General features: G+C 37.9%; 1 protein-coding gene and 1 long non-coding RNA gene across 8 annotated transcripts in view; one reads left to right on the top strand and one right to left on the bottom strand.

The window, feature by feature from the left end:
- LOC112658715 (uncharacterized) overlaps positions 1-5,242 on the bottom strand; it is a 38,319-nt gene extending 33,077 nt beyond the window's left edge. For 2 of the 3 annotated variants that reach the window (XR_004804223.2, XR_004804226.2), the window contains exon 1: positions 4,579-5,242. This is a non-coding gene — a long non-coding RNA (uncharacterized LOC112658715). The remainder of the gene's footprint in view (positions 1-4,578) is intronic. The other variant, XR_007401237.1, reaches the window with a different exon arrangement.
- Positions 1-17,205, top strand: part of LCA5 (lebercilin LCA5) — an 83,695-nt gene that overhangs the window by 6,311 nt on the left and 60,179 nt on the right. The window contains exon 1 of one of the 5 annotated variants that reach the window (XM_049092270.1): positions 5,314-5,454. The exons of 1 other annotated variant lie outside the window; for it this stretch is intronic. The gene's annotated coding sequence lies outside the window, so the exon portion shown is untranslated. Of the gene's footprint in view, positions 1-5,313; positions 5,455-15,193; positions 15,342-15,393; positions 15,557-17,205 lie in introns of those variants that run through there. 3 more of the 5 variants (XM_049092271.1, XM_025444954.3, XM_025444956.3) reach the window with 3 other exon arrangements.

Raw genomic sequence — 17,205 nt, 5'->3', positions numbered from 1 at the left:
CATCATCTGCATTTTCACCTGGATGAAACATATATGTCACAAACACAGTCCCCAAATTACTTATTACTGTCCTTTACTTCACACTTGCATTCTGTACTCAGTGTCTTGGTGAAGGGTTCCAGGTGTCTTACCAGGAATCTGGGGTCAACCTAGTCTCCTTCTTTTCTCTATACCCTCCCACATACAATCAGTCTGGTAACTTGGGGTACACATCAATTTTCTTTCTCTCTTTACTATGATTGCAGTGTGGTGATTTTCAAATGTTTTTTACTTTTGAGATATAGTTAAAAAAATACATGTTACATGTATATTAAAGTAACTGAAACAAAAATTTCATAAAATGATATTTATCTTTCCTGTACACAAATTACTGATATTTTCTGTCCCACTCTATATCCATATAATATGTTCATAAGCCATAGATCGATTTGATGATTCACTCATTAATGAGTTGCAAAAACAGTTTGAAAAATAAAAGGGTGGTTGAAAGCTCAAGTCCCAGAGTCAGACAAGTGTTTAAATCTCTACTTCTCTATTTAACTATAACCTTGGACAAAGCACTTAGTCTCTTTCAGCCCCTGCCCCTAAATTACCCCCCACCCCCGCCTGCTTCACTTGCAATAAAAAAATAATAAAAATAACATGGTATCATAGAATTGTAACAAGGATTAAAATAGGTTGTAGCAAGGATCAAAAGGAGTTAATAAAACTTTAAACTCAGGGCCAGGAACAGAAGGTGCTCAACTGATACTAGTTGGGGCAGGCCTCATCATTTCTTGCCTCTATTACTCACCCCTTCCTGAAGTTTTGAAGTTCTTAGCTGACCTTTCTGCTTCTAGTCTTACCCTGCATAATGTCACTGCTACAATCTTTCTCAAATGTGCATTAAATCATATTAGTCCTCTATTCAAAAACTCATTTGTCACTGCTTGGTTTTTGGTATTAAGTATATGCTTCTTTAAAAAATCATTTAAACATTTATCCTTGCTTCCTCTCAGGTCCTATCTCTGGCGCTCCCTTTCTCAGTGTACCCTGATCTTTCCCCATCATGTCTTCCTCAAGGATTTGTCCTGCCCCTCTAAAGCAATTTGTTTCTATCTTTTCTGTACTCCTACCTCTAGTTAGCTTTTATGTAATATAAATACAATTCAAGAGTACTTTTTCTGGGAAGCATATCTGGAGCCAGGCTGAGCTAAGAGTCCCTCCTCTAAGTCCCCTTAATATCCTAGGCATTCCTTTATAATAGCCCTTATTACATAGTAACTACGATGAGAGAAATTTTTTTCATTACACAGTGGACAGCTAGAAGACAAGGACTTTATTTTTCATCTCTGTATCCTCTAAAAGAATCTAATAGGTTCTCAATATGTATTTAATGAATGAATAAAAAGTGTCTAACTTAGTTTTCCACTGCAATTTTGCTATATGATTCTGTTTTCACTAGAGAAATAATTGGCTATTTTATTATGCCAGGATTCCAAAGTAGTCAAAATGCTTTTTTTTTTCAATAAATAATATAGATTTACCTAGCATATCTGTGAATTAAAATTAAAAATTACCTAGCACATCAATTAAATTATAACTTAATAACTTATTTAATGTTAATTAAAATTATCTAGCATATTTATTATAAATTAAAAATACAGTCACTGATTTTAACAGAATTTCCTATGGATTACTTTTAGTTGAGAAAAGGCAATTGTCTACTAAGACAATTGTATTGACATTCTCCCTTTCAAATCTAACAATGTGAATGCAAATAGAATTATGATTTCCTTCAATGCTGTTTCTACTGCTTTGGAGATAGCATTTAATCTGTAGGTCAATTTACTTAGAGATGTAATTGTGGAGTAATGAATTCTGAAAACATGTATTAAATAGTAGGTTGAACCAACTTTTCGCTTAACTCTTTTTATGCAAAACAAAAGTAAAGGACCATGAAATTCCACGAAAATTGAGAAACTATTAATGATTTACTCATCAATTATAAAAGGAGGAAAATGGTAGTAAACATCTCAATAGTTTTCTTTCTTCCTCCACTAACAAAATACTTAACTTGTAAATTGAATATAGGATCAAAAAAATCCCTTAACAAAGCAATAATCAAAGGGTATCAGTTTTCTGTACTGCAAAGGCAAATAATAACAATTAGGCTAAATTTGTTTCTAGAAGATCAAATCACTGTCTGTGTCTCCAATTTTACTGTTATTTTCACCTGGCTTAAATTAAGTTTTCCTAAGCTATTCAATTTCTTTTAAACACCTAGCATATTAGATACTGTTTAAAAGTTAGTATTATATGCTGACAATCTATTTATCTGTAATTTCTTTTTTTTTTTTTAAGATTTTATTTATTTATTTGAGAAGGCACTCATGCACACAGGAGGCCCAGCAGAGTGTGGCAGTGGGCGGGGCAGAGGGAGAAGAGGGAGAAGCAGACCCCTTGCTAAGCAGGGAGTCCATAGTAGGGGCTGGATTCCAGACCCTGAGATCGTCACCTGAGCCAAAGGTAGACACTTGAACCAACTGAGTCACCCAGGTGCCCCTATCTGTAATTTCTTCATAAGTTAAAAATTTTCTGCAATACGGACATCAGAAGTTATATTTTAAAGTTTTAAATTTTTTATTATCATCTATCTAGGTAAAATATATCAAATTTTAACAGTGCTTTTTTTTTTTTTTTTAAAGAATGGTATTAAAGGGACAACTAAACTTTAAGGATAATTATACTGGTGTGCTTTCCAAGATATGATTATTTATAGTATGCCCCTTTTAAAATGTAGTCATTGTACTTTCTGGATTGTCATAGTTGGAAAGTCTACCTATTAATTTTATGAAACTTCTGACACATTGTTCAAACTTCTTAGTTTTTCTATACAGAAAATGGGAATAATTTTATAGGTTAGCACTTCTAGGAAGATTTTAATTGATATTATCTGTATCATTACACGGCATTAAGGCAATCAAAGTCTTGCAGAAAAGGAACATTCAGCTAGCAATGTAATTAATCTGGAGATAATACTGTGTAAGCCCAAAATGTTAAAAATATTGTATAAGCCCAAAATGTTAAAACTAAAACTCCCAAGTGCTTAATGATCATTAGTATAATTCCTTTCAGAAATATAATCTTTAAAAACAATAAGAAGCCTGATTCCTGTTAAATATAATTTCAAGTGGCATAATATAAAAATACACTTTTGTTGACTTTCTTTTTTTCAGAAAAGCAGAATCCCTATGCGGTATATAGTGGAATGAGATGTCAAATAGTATTATCTTAGAAAATTTAATCTTATTAAAAAAGATTATATCAAAACCATGTAAAATCATATACAAATTTAGAAATTATTTCATGTTTTGGGGTAACTTTTTAAAAAATTAGTTTAATAAGCTGGTTTTTACTCCTGGAGATTTATAAATCCTTTGGGTTTTTGTTCAAGGTCAAATAAATTTAATAGTCACTGCTATTGCTATAGCAGCGCTGGTGCTATTATATAGCACTGCTATATATATTGGAGCAGTAGTCATTTCTCCAAATAAGATAGAGTGAATAAAACTGCACATTGTAAACCTCTTGAAAATGTGTTAACATACAATTAGACAATTTTTTGGAGACTCCTAGTCTTTTAAATACTTTCTTGTTTTCTAGCAACTCCATTAACCTGTAAGTGAAACCCATTGAAAGCATTCAATTTGAAGCCTGGAAATTTAGCTGACCTAGGCTTGATTTTTGCCCCTACCACTTACTACTTTAGTATCTCCTGGTAGATTCCTTCAACTCTCTGAATCTGTTTCCTCAGGTATAACAATGAGTAACAATACCTGTCTAAAATCAGAAATGAAGATGGAATGAGATTATACTGCCTAGCACATCGTCGGTGCAAATAAATGTTAGTTTCATTCTCAGCTGTCCTTGAGGGCTAGCAACCTTCATTTGACTCCTCGGGGAGAGACCTTTTTTTTCATCTAAAAACAGCGTGTTTCTTCACCCTTTATAGCTATTTCCTTTAAAAGTACTCCACCACTGCGTTTATTAAACTACATAATATTAACTCTAAAGGAATCAGTAATAACCAGCGAGTTACTTTAACGAAGAATGTTAGCAGATTTAACCTGATGAAATGTTATTTAAGTGCACTTTAAGGTATTAGTCATCTTCAACAGACGATTCCTAGCTTCTACTTTCTATACAGAAAATTGCATTTAATTACAGTATTGTTTAGGTAGGTTATTGAAGCAAAATATATTGACAGGATAAAATGAAAGCTTTGAAATAGTGCAAAATTGGGAAAACGAGGTCAAGCAAGAAACAATTACCATAATTTATGAGAAGATTGATTACAATGTATTTGCTTTCAAGGTTTAGATTCTCTGCAAAATGGAGGCAAAGCCCAGTTTTCAAGAAATTAACCAATGGCGAAAAAGCGGGGTGCGGTGTTAAGCCCTCTTGGTAATCAGAAGGTTGAGAAAAGCTTAAAATAACCTTCCTTACTTTTCCTGCCTCCTGCAATTAATGCCATCTAATGCAGTCAGTTTTTTAAAGGGGAAAATGCCACACCGCAGTTCTCAATGGGTTACTGACCTGCGCCGCAGACGTTCACTTAAAAAAAAAAAAAAAAAAAAAAAAAAAAAAAAAAAAACTGCAAATAATCTAAAATGTCATCCCACCTCTAACCGGTTCCGAAACCTCAAAAATCACTTTCAAGCCAAACTCACGGCGCATTCGAGATTTAAGGCCAGGACCTCGACGAGGAAGAAGCCTTAGTACACTAAGTCCACCTCCTCCCGGAAATAAGCAATTTCGGTGCAAAGACCGAGAAGTAACTAGCTATTTGTTTACAATATCTTTCTAACTCAAAATCAATTCGTTTCCAAAAGGGACTCAAAACAACTTTCAACGTTTCCAATCGCGCATTTGCCAAGGTGCACGATTCATTACGACCAATCCCCTCTCCCCTCCGCCCACACCGTCCCCGAGCCACGCCGGGCCCTGGAAGCCGCAGGTCGCGGGCCGCCCAGCACCGCCTAAGAGGCCCCCGCGCGGTCTCTCGGGCCGGGGCGCGAACCGCATCCCTGCTCTCGGTCGCCGCTACCGCGGAGCCGTCCACCAATGGCCGCCTTCCTCCGTTCTTCTCGTCCCGCCTTCCGGCTCCACTGAGCCCAATGGGAATGGCCGTCTAATGCCGGAGGCCAATGGGAGCTTGAGGGGGGCGGGCATCCCCGGCCAAAGCCTTGCCGCAGTGCAGTATGGGCCTCCGTCTCCGTTACCCTGGTGCGGAGCCGCCGCGTCGCCGCCGCGGGGGAGCTACGGTCCCGCCCCTCCCCTGGCCCCGTGTTCAAACTTCCCGCACCCCGGCAACCTAGGCGCCCGCCCCGCAGTCTTCGCAACAGCCGGGAATCCACTGTTCGGCAGCTCGACCCCGAGAGCCCGGCGGAGCGTTTGGTCCGCGGAGAGAAGGCAAGGAGGCGGGGCGCCTCGGCGGAGCTGAGGAGGGGGCGGGGGCGGGGCGGGGGCGGGGGCGGGGCGGGCGTGGAGATTGGGGAATTGGGGGCGCGAAGTGGGGCTGGAACTGGAGCGGGGGGCCGGCTCTTCGCGGAGGGAGGCGTGCGAGGGGCGCTGTGGACGCGGGGAGGATGGGAGGGTTAGGGATAGGGAGGGTTTGGGAACGCGGAGGGAACAAAGTCCGAGGGAAGTGCGTGCGGAGCGTGGCAGCTGCGGGAGGACCGGGAGGGCGGGGAGGGCGGGGAGGGGGGCCTACAGGTGGGGGCCTGGGAAGTTAGGAGGACACGGAGTTGGAGAAGCTTTGGTTGCTGTTGGAATAAGAGGAGGAAGGGAGCTCCTTGCAGGAAGATCAAGAGGAAACGGTTGGGAATTCTTAGAAAACCCTGGAGGCCTGTGGAGACTGAAGATGGCAAAGGAGGGACAGAGCCAAGGAGGGGAAGGAGGCTGTGAGGCTCTCGGTGTCTCCGGGATGATAAATAATTGGAGATTAAAGACCACGCTTATAGGGTGGAAAGGCCCTTTTGTCCTGGCTGTGAAATTTTTACACGTCCTTCAGGGGGTGGGATGAGAGGAAAGATGTTTGGCAAAAAAAAAAAAAAAAAAAATTCTTGGCGTAGATGAGTCGGAGGGCTCAGGCCGGTGTTTTACCTTGGCAGGACTAAAGGGTCGTGTCTAGCAGTGGTGAAGATTGGGGGGGGGTTACCGATTCAAGTGAGTTTTAACCCCTTTCATTCGCTTTGTCACCTTGGATAAACTACTAACATCAATTACTAACAAATTATTGGCTAGTAACACATTACTAGGGACATATTTTTGCCATTTGGGAATGGGAACAGTACATATCGTTGTGAGGATTAATTTATTGAGGTGTTCGTACCTATACTTAGGTAAATGAAAAAAAAAAGGGTGGTTCTGCTAAAGTGGATTTGTTACTGGAACTTGGTTTGTATGAGCAATTCGATGGGGTGCGATTACTGGAGATTTTCTTAATCTTTTCCCTCTTGGACCCTCCTCTGAAAATCTTTTTTTTTTTTTTTTTTTTAAGATTTTATTTATTTATTCATGATAGTCACACAGAGAGAGACAGAGAGGCAGAGACACAGGCAGAAGGAGAAGCAGGCTCCATGCACCGGGAGCCCGATGTGGGATTCGATCCCGGGTCTCCAGGATCACGCCTGGGCCAAAGGCAGGCACCAAACCTCTGCGCCACCCAGGGATCCCCCTCCTCTGGAAATCTGAAGAAAGTTTGGACCTTTCTCCCTAGGAAAGTACACTTGGGGGGAAATATGTTTATGCTGGTCCTTTAACTTCAGTTTAAGAACTTGGATTAGATAGATCTTTGGGATCAGAAGTCATCATTTAAATGGTTTTTACGTATTTATCTTTTTTTGGGGGGGGAGGAGACTACATGCAGTTTTGAAACAAGAGTACAGTTCTGAAGATTCTTTACCATGTTGTTTTAGTCCATATGTTTTTGAGTATAGTTCCACATTTGAATTTTTTTTTTTTTCACATTTGAATTTTATATTACTATTTTATTTTACTTTGGGCTCCTGTTGCATATTGACGTGTATGTTTATCCAAACGCACAAAAGGAAATAACAAGTTTGTTTTGATTTTCTGAATTAACAAAGCATCATTTCAAATATCAAAAAGTAATTGCTGACTTTGGAAAAGAGATTTTTCTTTCTTTGTCAGCGTTGCATCTTTTCTGTTCAGTAGTCATGGAACGGTGTAAGACACAGAAGTCCATTTGAAGATGCTACTCTTGGGGTGCCTAGGCAATTCAGTCCCTTAAGCTTCTGACTCTTGATTTTGGATCCGGTTATGTTCTTCAGGTGGTGAGATTGTGCCCCACATGGGGCTCTGTGCTGGGCATGGAGCCTGCTTAAGGTTCAGCCCCTCTCTGCCCTCTCCCTCCGCCCCCAGCCAAAGAAAAAAGAAGATGCTGCACTCTTACCTAGTTCTTCTCCTCCCTGTTATTATTGATCAATTTTGTGGGATGCTCCTCCTCTGCTCACCATTTAATTATTCTGTTTCCTCATAATTTAGTTTTCTGCCTTCTCTTCACTCTGGTGTGCTTTTCTTGGCTGAGTTCATCATCAGGCTTCTGATTGTCTTGGCTTCCAGTATCTATATTTTATTAACGCACAATCAGTTTTTATCTCTGTCCTGGAACTCTTCAATTAGCTCTAAATTTATGTAACTAATTTTTGATATTTCCACATAGATTTCTCACAGGCATCCTAAGCTCAGTGTGTCTGATATTAAACCATCATCTTTCCCCACCAAACCTGTCCTAGTGAATGGACCATATTTACCCAATTTTGTAAGCCCAGAACTTTGGAATTTATGTAGATTCTTCTCTGTTCTTATATTCCACATACCTGTCATCAAGTCCAGTGTTTTACTTGATAAACGTTTCTTAATTCTGTACTCTACGTCTCTGTAGATACCCAATGTTAGTTCAAAGCGCTATCTTTTGTCACCTGATTTCAAGACCAGAGGTCTTCTACCCTCAGCCTTATTGGCCCTACAATTCTTGGGTAGGAGATGGATCTATGTAAATGTCAGATTTGATCATTTAAATTTTACTGAAGATCCTTTTTTTCTAACCAACTTCTTTGTATGATATAAATATCCTTCTTATAGTAGTCTCTTCCACTTGATCCAGTCTCATTTATTACTTTATCATTACCCACCCCCGCCCAGTGCAGTCATTCTAAACCAGCATTGTCTAAAAGAAATACAATGTGAACCGTATACAGAATTTAAAACATTTTTTTTCAGTAGTTGGAGAAAAATACAAACAGGTGAAATTAATTTTAATGGTATATCTTATTTAACGTAATAACATTATGTTACATTCAACATAATATTACATTACATTACATTCAACGTAATATTTTTACATGATGAATATTGAAAAATAGCATTAAGATACTTTATGTTCTTTTTTATTTTTTTAAATTTTAATTAAAAATTCATTACATTCAACGTAATATTTTAACATGATGAATATTGAAAAATAGCATTAAGAAGATACTTTATGTTCTTTTTTATTTTTTTAAATTTTAATTAAAAACATTTTTTTAAAAGGTTTTATTTATTTATTCATGAAAGACACACAGAGAGAGACGCAGAGACATAGGCAGAGGGAGAAGCAGGTTCCATGCAGGGAGCCCGATGTGGGACTCAATCCCAGGACCATGGAATCATGCCCTGGGCCTAAGGCAAGCGCTAAACTGCTGAGCCAACCAGGGATCCCTGTGTTCTTTTTTATGTTAAGTTTTCAAAATCCATGTATATTTTACACTTTAGTATATCTCAATTCTGACTAGGTACATTTTTGGTGCTCAGTAGCCACTGTGTTTGGCTAGCACAATTGTATACTATTTGCAGTTTGATGATATGCCTCACTTATTTCATAATGTTTTTACTTTTGCATATGCTGCTCCCTTTTACTGAAATAGGATCTTCTGTCATGAACTGCGCGGCTCCTTTTACTAACCTTATCTATCATCATCAACGTCCCCTACCCCGGGCCAAAAAAAACAATCCCAAAATGCACATACTTGTGTTTAGCCTCTGCTAATACCTAAAGACTTCATTTAGGCATTATCTCCTCTGGAAGGCTTCCCAAATTCCCTCTGACTTCTAATTAATTTTATTTAGCATACTTTATTTTTTTTTTGTCATTAGTAGTCATACTCGTACATTACCTTTTTCTTCTTGTATTGGAGTTTCTTAATGATAGGGTATCTGTTGTATCTTATTTTTTGTATCTCCATTCATAGTTTGGTGCCTGATATAGTAGGTATTCAGTAAATGCCTTATGCATGTATGAACGAATATTCTGTGATGTTTTCCTATGACTGGCCAGACTTGGGGAATGCATATTGTAGTTGAGATGCTTTAATTTGACCCAGTGTTTCAAAATGCTGTTTAAATGAAGCTGATAATGTCTTAAATGTTAAGTCTAGCATATATTGTGATTTGACCTAGAGTCTAGAAAACTATACTTAATATCTAAACATAGTTTGATTTTAAAGCAAAAGTAGGTGTTGTGTAAATAAAGGTAAAATAAAGAAATGCTTAGGCGTATCCTGGAACACATGGGTAGAAGAGTAGAAAAAATGACTTGGTTTTATCAGTTTCTAATAATTTTTTCTCCTTTAGAGGAGAGAAGCAATTGCAGTTTTATTTTTTTTTAAGATTTTATTTATTTATTCATGAGAGACATAGAGAGGCAGACACATAGGCAGAGGGATAAGCAGGCTCCTCACAGGGAGCCCAGGACCCATGGATCAGGACCTGAGCTGAGGGCAGACACTCAACCACTGAGCGACTCAGGCGCCCTGCAATTGCAGTTTCAAATGCAACAAATTTCTTTTTTTTTAACCTGTGTCTCATCTTCAGTCACTTATATTCTTTTTTTAAGGAGAGGTATATCCTTACTTACATCTTTTTGTCTTGGTTTATTTTTATTTTACTCGTCTAGTTGCTTGTTGTGTGAACTCTTCTACTGGCAGCAGCCAAGCCAGGCATCGTTGTTTTATACAAAGAAGCTGAACAGAGGGAAATGACAGGAAATGAACAGTTCTTTGATTTTATACAGTTTTTTCCCTTAAAACTTTTTAAGAACTTTTCTTAAAGTCACATGAATCAGACAATTATACTGTTCCATATATAGTAGGCTTTCTAGCTTAGACTTACTTTTGATTCATTTGAAATTGGATATAAAGTCATTCTTGGGGCAGCCCAGGTGGCTCAGCGGTTTAGCGCCGCTTTCAGTCCAGGGCCGGATCCTGGAGACCCAGGATCGAGTCCCACATCGGGCTCTCTGCATGGAGCCTGCTTCTCCCTCTGCTTCTCTCTCTCTCTCTCTCTCTCTCTCTGTGTGTGTGTGTGTCTCATGAATAAATTAAAAAAAAAAAGAAACTGATGAAGTCATTCTTGAACTGAAGGGGGCTGATGGTCATCTTTTTTCCTGACCTTTTATGTGTGACCTATAATGTTTGGGATTTTTTTAAGAGGTTTATTTTAGGATGAAAAATGATGTGTTACATTTGCTCATGTTCTACCATTGCCATAGTAGCCCTCTTGGCCATATTTAGAAAATAAACAGTTGTTAGGAATTGAAATAGGGCAAGACTTTTAGTTTTTCTTTTTTGCTTTTATCTAGTTATCCTGGTACAGTTAAGGGAGCCAGATGAACAACTGTTAGTTGACTCATTCTGCATCACAGAGAATTAGCTTAAATTAGCTGCAGAACTGTACATGGAATATAAATCTTCAGTGTTCTGTTAATCTAGGTAACTTTTTTCTTCTAAGATAAAAATACTTTTATTCATTTAATAATATTGTGACTAGTTTATATTAGTCAAACAAAGTATTGTTGTAAATACAAGTGAAATTTATTTTGTCTGAAATCCTATTAGGTCATCTCAGTTATTTAAAATCAACTGAGTTAGAATATTCCAACTTTACTATAGTAATGGCTCTGAGCAGACCTTTTTGATATGCTAACTTTTCTCACTTCTTAGGAATTTCAGCAATAAGTAAATCTTAGTTATTTAAAAGAGGGAAAATTTAACATTTCCTTTAAAACAGAAAGATAAATTTTATAGAATGAAATTATTAATGTTCTATTTGGTAGAGCTTTTTAGAATAATCATCTATTCCATAAAAAACTAATGAATGGTGTTGTTACCATGGTGAACTAGGTGGATAAGATTTCTGTTCTTATGCATCTTCTATTTAGTAGGAAGAGAAAGATAAACATAAGATTATTTCTAATAGTAACAAGGACTGGGGCAGCCCGGGGGGCTCAGAAGTTTAGCACCGCCTTCGGCCTAGGGCCTGATCCTGGAGACCCGGGATTGAGTCCTACGTTGGGCTCCCTGCGTGGAACCTGCTTCTCCCTCTGCCTGTGTCTCTGCTTCTCTCTCTCTGTGTGTGTGTTTGTCTCATGAATAAATAAATAAAATCCTTAAAAAAAAGAAATTAAAAAAAAGAAAGATTAAAAAAATAGTAACAAGGACTATGAAGAAAATAGTAACTAAGAGTGGGCTCACTTTATTTTTTTATTTTTTTAAGTCATTTATTTATTTATTTATTTATTTATTTATTTATTTTAGTTGAGTGGGCTCACTTTAATAGAATTGTCAGGAGAGCCATCTTTAAGGTGACATTTATGCTGCTGACAGGATGAAGAGAAGGTGCCACCTTTGTTTTAAGGGCCCTTTAGGTAAAGGGTGCAGCAAGTACAAAGACAACAAGCTTGGCATCTCAGAAGCACCTAGGAAGGCCACTTGGGTTGAAAAAGTAGATGTGTGGCATGACATAAGGATGGAGAAGTAGGCAGAAGGGCTAGATCTTGTACGAGTTTGCAGGTCTGGTTGAGGAATCTGATGGCTCTAAGAAGCCATTGAGGAGTATTAAGCAGGAGAGCAGTGCTGTCTGATCTCTGTGTCAAGTATCTTTCTTTGACTGTGGAAGCAAGGATGAAAGCAGGATATCATTTAGGTATTATTGCAGAAATTCAAGTGAGAAATGATGGTGGCTTGGACCAGGAATGGGAATGGTAAGAAATAATTAATGTGGATTGTATTTTGGGAGATAAAACCATCTGGTTTCACAGATGGTTTGGGTGCGGGATGTGAGGTTAAGAAGGAATCCAGGATGATCCTTAGATTTGCAATATGAGTAATTTAGTAAGTAGATGGGGGTGCCATTTAATGAAATTAGGAAAGTAGGAAAGAGTGGGGTAGAAAGAAGACAAATTATGATTTTGGTTTTGGGCATGTAAGTTTGAAATCATTTTTAGATACCTAAGTGGAGTAGTCAGATATGAAGGTGGACATGCGAATGCGGAAGTCAGAGTAAATGAAGTCTAGATAAGATTACCTAAGGAAAGAGTGTAGACGAAGATGAGAGACAATATGTGGTGTCTTGGGTATTCCAACATTTAGAGATAAGGAAGAGGAGGCAGATTCAATAAAGGAGACTGAGAAGAGACAGCCAGTGAGATAGTTTAAGAAAACCAGGGAAGCAGATGGCTGTGGGAACTAAAAAAGAAAAGAGAGTTTTCGGAAGGAGGGAGATAGTTGTTTCAAATGCTGCTGTAAGGTCAAGGATGAATAGGATGGAAAATTGGCTACAAGGTTTAGCCAAAATGAACGTCATTGTCTGTTTTGACAAAACCTATTTTAGTAGAAGGGTGGGGATGAAAACCTGACTAGTGTGGATTCAGAAGAACATAGACAGAAAAGTAGAGATAACATTCTAGATTCTAGATTACTCCTCAAAAGAGATTTATTGGAAAATTAGAATAGAGTAACTGAGATATAGATGTATTAGGACATGGAGTCAAGCAATAGCTTTATTAGAGCCTCTTTTGGTAGGAATGATCCTATACAGAGTAGAGTAACAGATACTATCCTGTGATGGAGAGAAGATATGGAAATGGAGACAGGTGAAAGGTTAACTTTGAAAAGGAGCAGAAATGCTTATTCAGTTCTAGTGGCAGGAGGGCTACAGTACGGGATAGATGGAGATGGAGGTAACTTCAAAGGTGAGGTAGTTCTCATCTTATTGTTGATATTACAATACCTAATGTGTTACTCAACTAAGAGAAAACTTGCACAGGCATACCTTGTTTTACTGTACTTTGATTTATTGTGCTTCACAGGTACTGTTTTTTGTGCCCCTCCCTTTTTTTACACAATTTGTACAGCTTGAAGATTTGTGGCAACCCTGCATTGAGCAAGTCTTTTTGCGCCATTTTTCCAGTACCTTTTGCTCACTTCCTGTAACACATTTTCTTAATTCTCATAATATTTCAGACTTTTTCAATATTGTATTTGTTATGATGATCTCTGATTGCTTTGATATTACTATTGTAATGATGATGTGCACCCATATAAAACAGTGGATGTAATTGATAAATGTCTGTTTTCTGACTGCTCCATCAACCAGCCATTCCCCCATTTCTCTCCCTGTCCTTGGGCCTTGGTATTCCCTGAGACTCAACAAGATTGAAATTAGGCCAATTAATAACCCTATGATATCCTGTAAGTGTTTAAGTGAAAGTCAGACATTTCTCACTTTAAATCAAAAGCTAGAAATGATTTAAGCTATTTAAGCTATTTAAGCTGTCGAAAGCCCAGATAGGCCAAAAGGTAGGCATTGTGCATCAAACGGCCAAATTGCAATTGTAAAGGCAAAGTTGTTTAAGGGGGTTAAAAGTACTACTGAAGTGAACACACACAGGAAGATAAAATGAAACAGCCTTATTGCCAATCTGGAGAAAGTTTTGGTAATCTGGGTGAAGGATCCAACCAACCACACAGTCTTGTAAGCCAAAACCTATTCCAGAGTAAAACCCAAACTCTCTTCAGTTCTGTAAAGGCTGAGAAAAGTGAAGAAGCTGCAGAAGAAAAGTTTGAAGATACAAGAAGTTGGTTCATGAGGTTTAAGGAGAGAAATCAACTCCGTAACATCAAGTGCAAGGTGAAGCAGTAAGTGCTGATGTAGAAGCTACAGCAAGTTATCTAGAAGGTCTAACTAAGGTAACAAAGATGATGGCTTCCCCAAACAACAGATATCAATGTAGACAAAATAGCCTTCTGTTGGAAGAAGATACCACCTAGGACTTTCATAGCTGTAAAGGAGACGTCAGTGCCTGTCTTCAAAGCCTCAAAGGACAGGATGACTCTCTTATAAGGAGCTAATTCAGCTGGTGACTTTAAGTGGAACCAGTGTTCATTTACTTGTCCAAAAATTCTAGAGCTCTTGAGCATTATGTTAGATCTACTCTGCCTGTGCTCTAAAATGGAACAACAAAGCCTGGATGACAGCACATTTGTTTGCAACATGGTTTACTGAATGTTTTAAGCCCACTGTTGGGGCCTACTGCTCAGGAAATAATTCTTTTCAAAATATTACTGCTGATCGATGACACACCTTGTCACCCAAAAGCTGATGGAGATATACAGTGAGATTTGTGTTGTTGTATACCTGCTTACACAGCATCCCCTCTGCAGCTAATAGATCAAGGAGTAATTTTGACTTTCAAGTTTTCTTAAGTAATACATTTTATAAGACTGTAGATGCCATAGGTAATGATTCCTCTGGTGGATTTGGGCAAAGTAAATTGAACACCTTCTGGAAAGGATTCACCATTCTAGAAGCCATTAAGAACATTGTGATTTGTGGGAAGAGGTCAATGTATTAACATTAATGGCAGTTTGAAGAAGTTGATTAGAACCCTCTTAGATGACTGAGGGGTTCAAGACTTCAATGGAGGAGGTAACTGCAGGTGTGGAAATAGCAAGAGAACTGGAAGTAGAGCCTGTGGATGTGACTGCATTACTACAGTCTCATGGTCAAACTTGAACAGAAGAGGAGTTGCTTCTTAAGGATGTGCAAAGAAATTCCACCTTTTATTGAGGTGGAATCTCCTCCTAGTAAAGATGCTGTGAAGACTTACTTATGTAGAAGTGACAACAAAGAATTTAAAATGTTATATAAACTTAGTTGACAGAGCAGTGACAGGGTTTGAGAGGATTGACCAATTCTGAAAATTCTACTGTGACTAAAATAACTGTCACACAGCCTTGCATGCTACAGAAAAATTGTTTGTGAAAGGAGTCAATCAATGAGACAAACTTTGTCTTATTTTAAGAAATCGCCACGGCCACCTAGTCTTCAGCAACCATCACCCTGATCAGTTAGCAGCCATCAACACTGGCAAGACTCCACCAGCAAAAAGAATCTGACTCACTAAGAACTCAGATGCTGATTAACATTTCTTAGCAATGAACTATTTTTAAATTAAGGTATGTACATTTTTTATTTTTTAATTTTAATTTTTATTTTTTTAAAGATTTTATTTATTCATTTATGAGAGACAGAGAGAGAGAGAATGGCAGAGACACAGGCGGAGGAAGAAGACTCCACGCAGGGAGCCTGACGTGGGACTCGATCCTGGGTCTCCAGGATCAGGCCCTGGGCTGAAGGTGGCGCTAAACCGCTGAGCCACCTGGGCTGCCCGGTATGTACATTTTTTAAAGACATAGTGCTCTTGCACAGTTAGACTACAGTGTAGTTTGCATCAGGAAACCAAGAAATTCATTTGACTATTTTTATTTCAGACTTTGCTTTATTGAAATGTTAACTTTATTGTGGTGGTCTGGAGCTAAACCTGCAAATCATGAGATGTGCCTGTGGTCCATTTCAAGGCTTACTAACTTAACTCTGTCACCTTAGGTAAATTGTAATCTTGGATAAGTCAGTTTGTTTTTCCGGGTGTTAGTTTCTTTCTTCTTTTTAAAGAAAGGAGTGATTCCCCAGGGTTCCTTCCAGTCCAAAGTTGGTATGTAATCTTATTAAGCTATACTACTTATTTTTATTTGTTTATACTTTTTAAACTGAAGTACATTTGACAGATAATGTTACATTAGTTTTATGAATACAGCATAGGGATTTGACAACTCTGCAGGTAATGCTATGCTTGCTACAAGTGGGGTTACTGTGTGTCACCATCTAATGCTATTATAATACCAATGACTAGATTTTGTGTGTTGTAACTTTCATCCAGTGACTTATTCCATTAATGGAATCCTGAACCTCCCACTCCACTTCACCTATTTTGCCCATCCCATACACTTGAGCCCTAGTAACCACGTTTTCTGTGTTTATGGATCTCTTCCTGTTTTTCTTGTTTTCATCTTGTTTTTTTTTGTTGTTTGTTGTTTTAAGATTCCACATGCAAGTGAAATTATATGGCTTTCTTTCTCTAAATGACATTCTCTTAACATAATATCCTCAGGGTCCATCCATGTTGTCACAGATGGCAAGATCTCATTCTTTTTTTATGGTTGAGTACTATTCCAGTGTCTGTATACCACATCATCTTTATCCATTCTCTATGGACAGACACTTGTGTTGTTTCCATATTTTGACTAATGCTGCAGTAAACATAGGGGTGCATATATCTTTTTGAATCAGTGATTTTGTTTTCTTTTGGTAAATACCCATTAGTGAGATTATGGGATCATATAGTATTTCCATTTTTAATTTTTTGAAGAATCTCTATACAGTTTTCCAGTGGTTGCACCAGTTTACACTCTGGCTACCGGTGTATGTAGGTTCTCTTTTCTCCACATCCTCTCCAGCACTTGTAATTCTTTTTTTGATAGTAACCATTCTGACTTGGTGTGAAGTGATATCTTATTGTGGTTTTGATTTTCATTTCCCTTATGATTTGTGATGTTAAACCATTTCTCTTTTGTCTTTTGGCTGTCTATATGTCTTCTTTGGAAAAATGTCTATTCAAGTTCTCTGCTTACTTTTTAATTGGATTATTTGTTTTTAGGTATTGAGTTACATACGTTTTTTATATATTTTGGATATTAACCCCTTAACAGATGTACTAGGTTGCCTTTTTGTTTATGGTTTCCTTTGGTATGCAAAAGTTTTAATTTTGGTGGAGTCTCAGTAGTTTAGTTTTGCTTTTTTGTTTCCCTAGCCTGAGGAGAAATATCTTAAAAAGGTTACTAAGGTCTATATCAAAGAGATTACTGCCTATATTTTCTTCTAGGAGTTTTATGGTTTTAGATCTCACGTTTAGGTCTTTAATTACTGTGAACTTATTTTTGTGTAGAGTTTGAAAAAGTGGTCTAGTTTCATTCTTTTCCATGT

The sequence above is a fragment of the Canis lupus genome, chromosome 12 (assembly GCF_003254725.2).
Source record: "Canis lupus dingo isolate Sandy chromosome 12, ASM325472v2, whole genome shotgun sequence".
NCBI lineage: Eukaryota > Metazoa > Chordata > Mammalia > Carnivora > Canidae > Canis > Canis lupus.
Note: the sequence above shows the minus strand (reverse complement) of the source record. Positions and strands in the feature narration are given on the sequence as shown.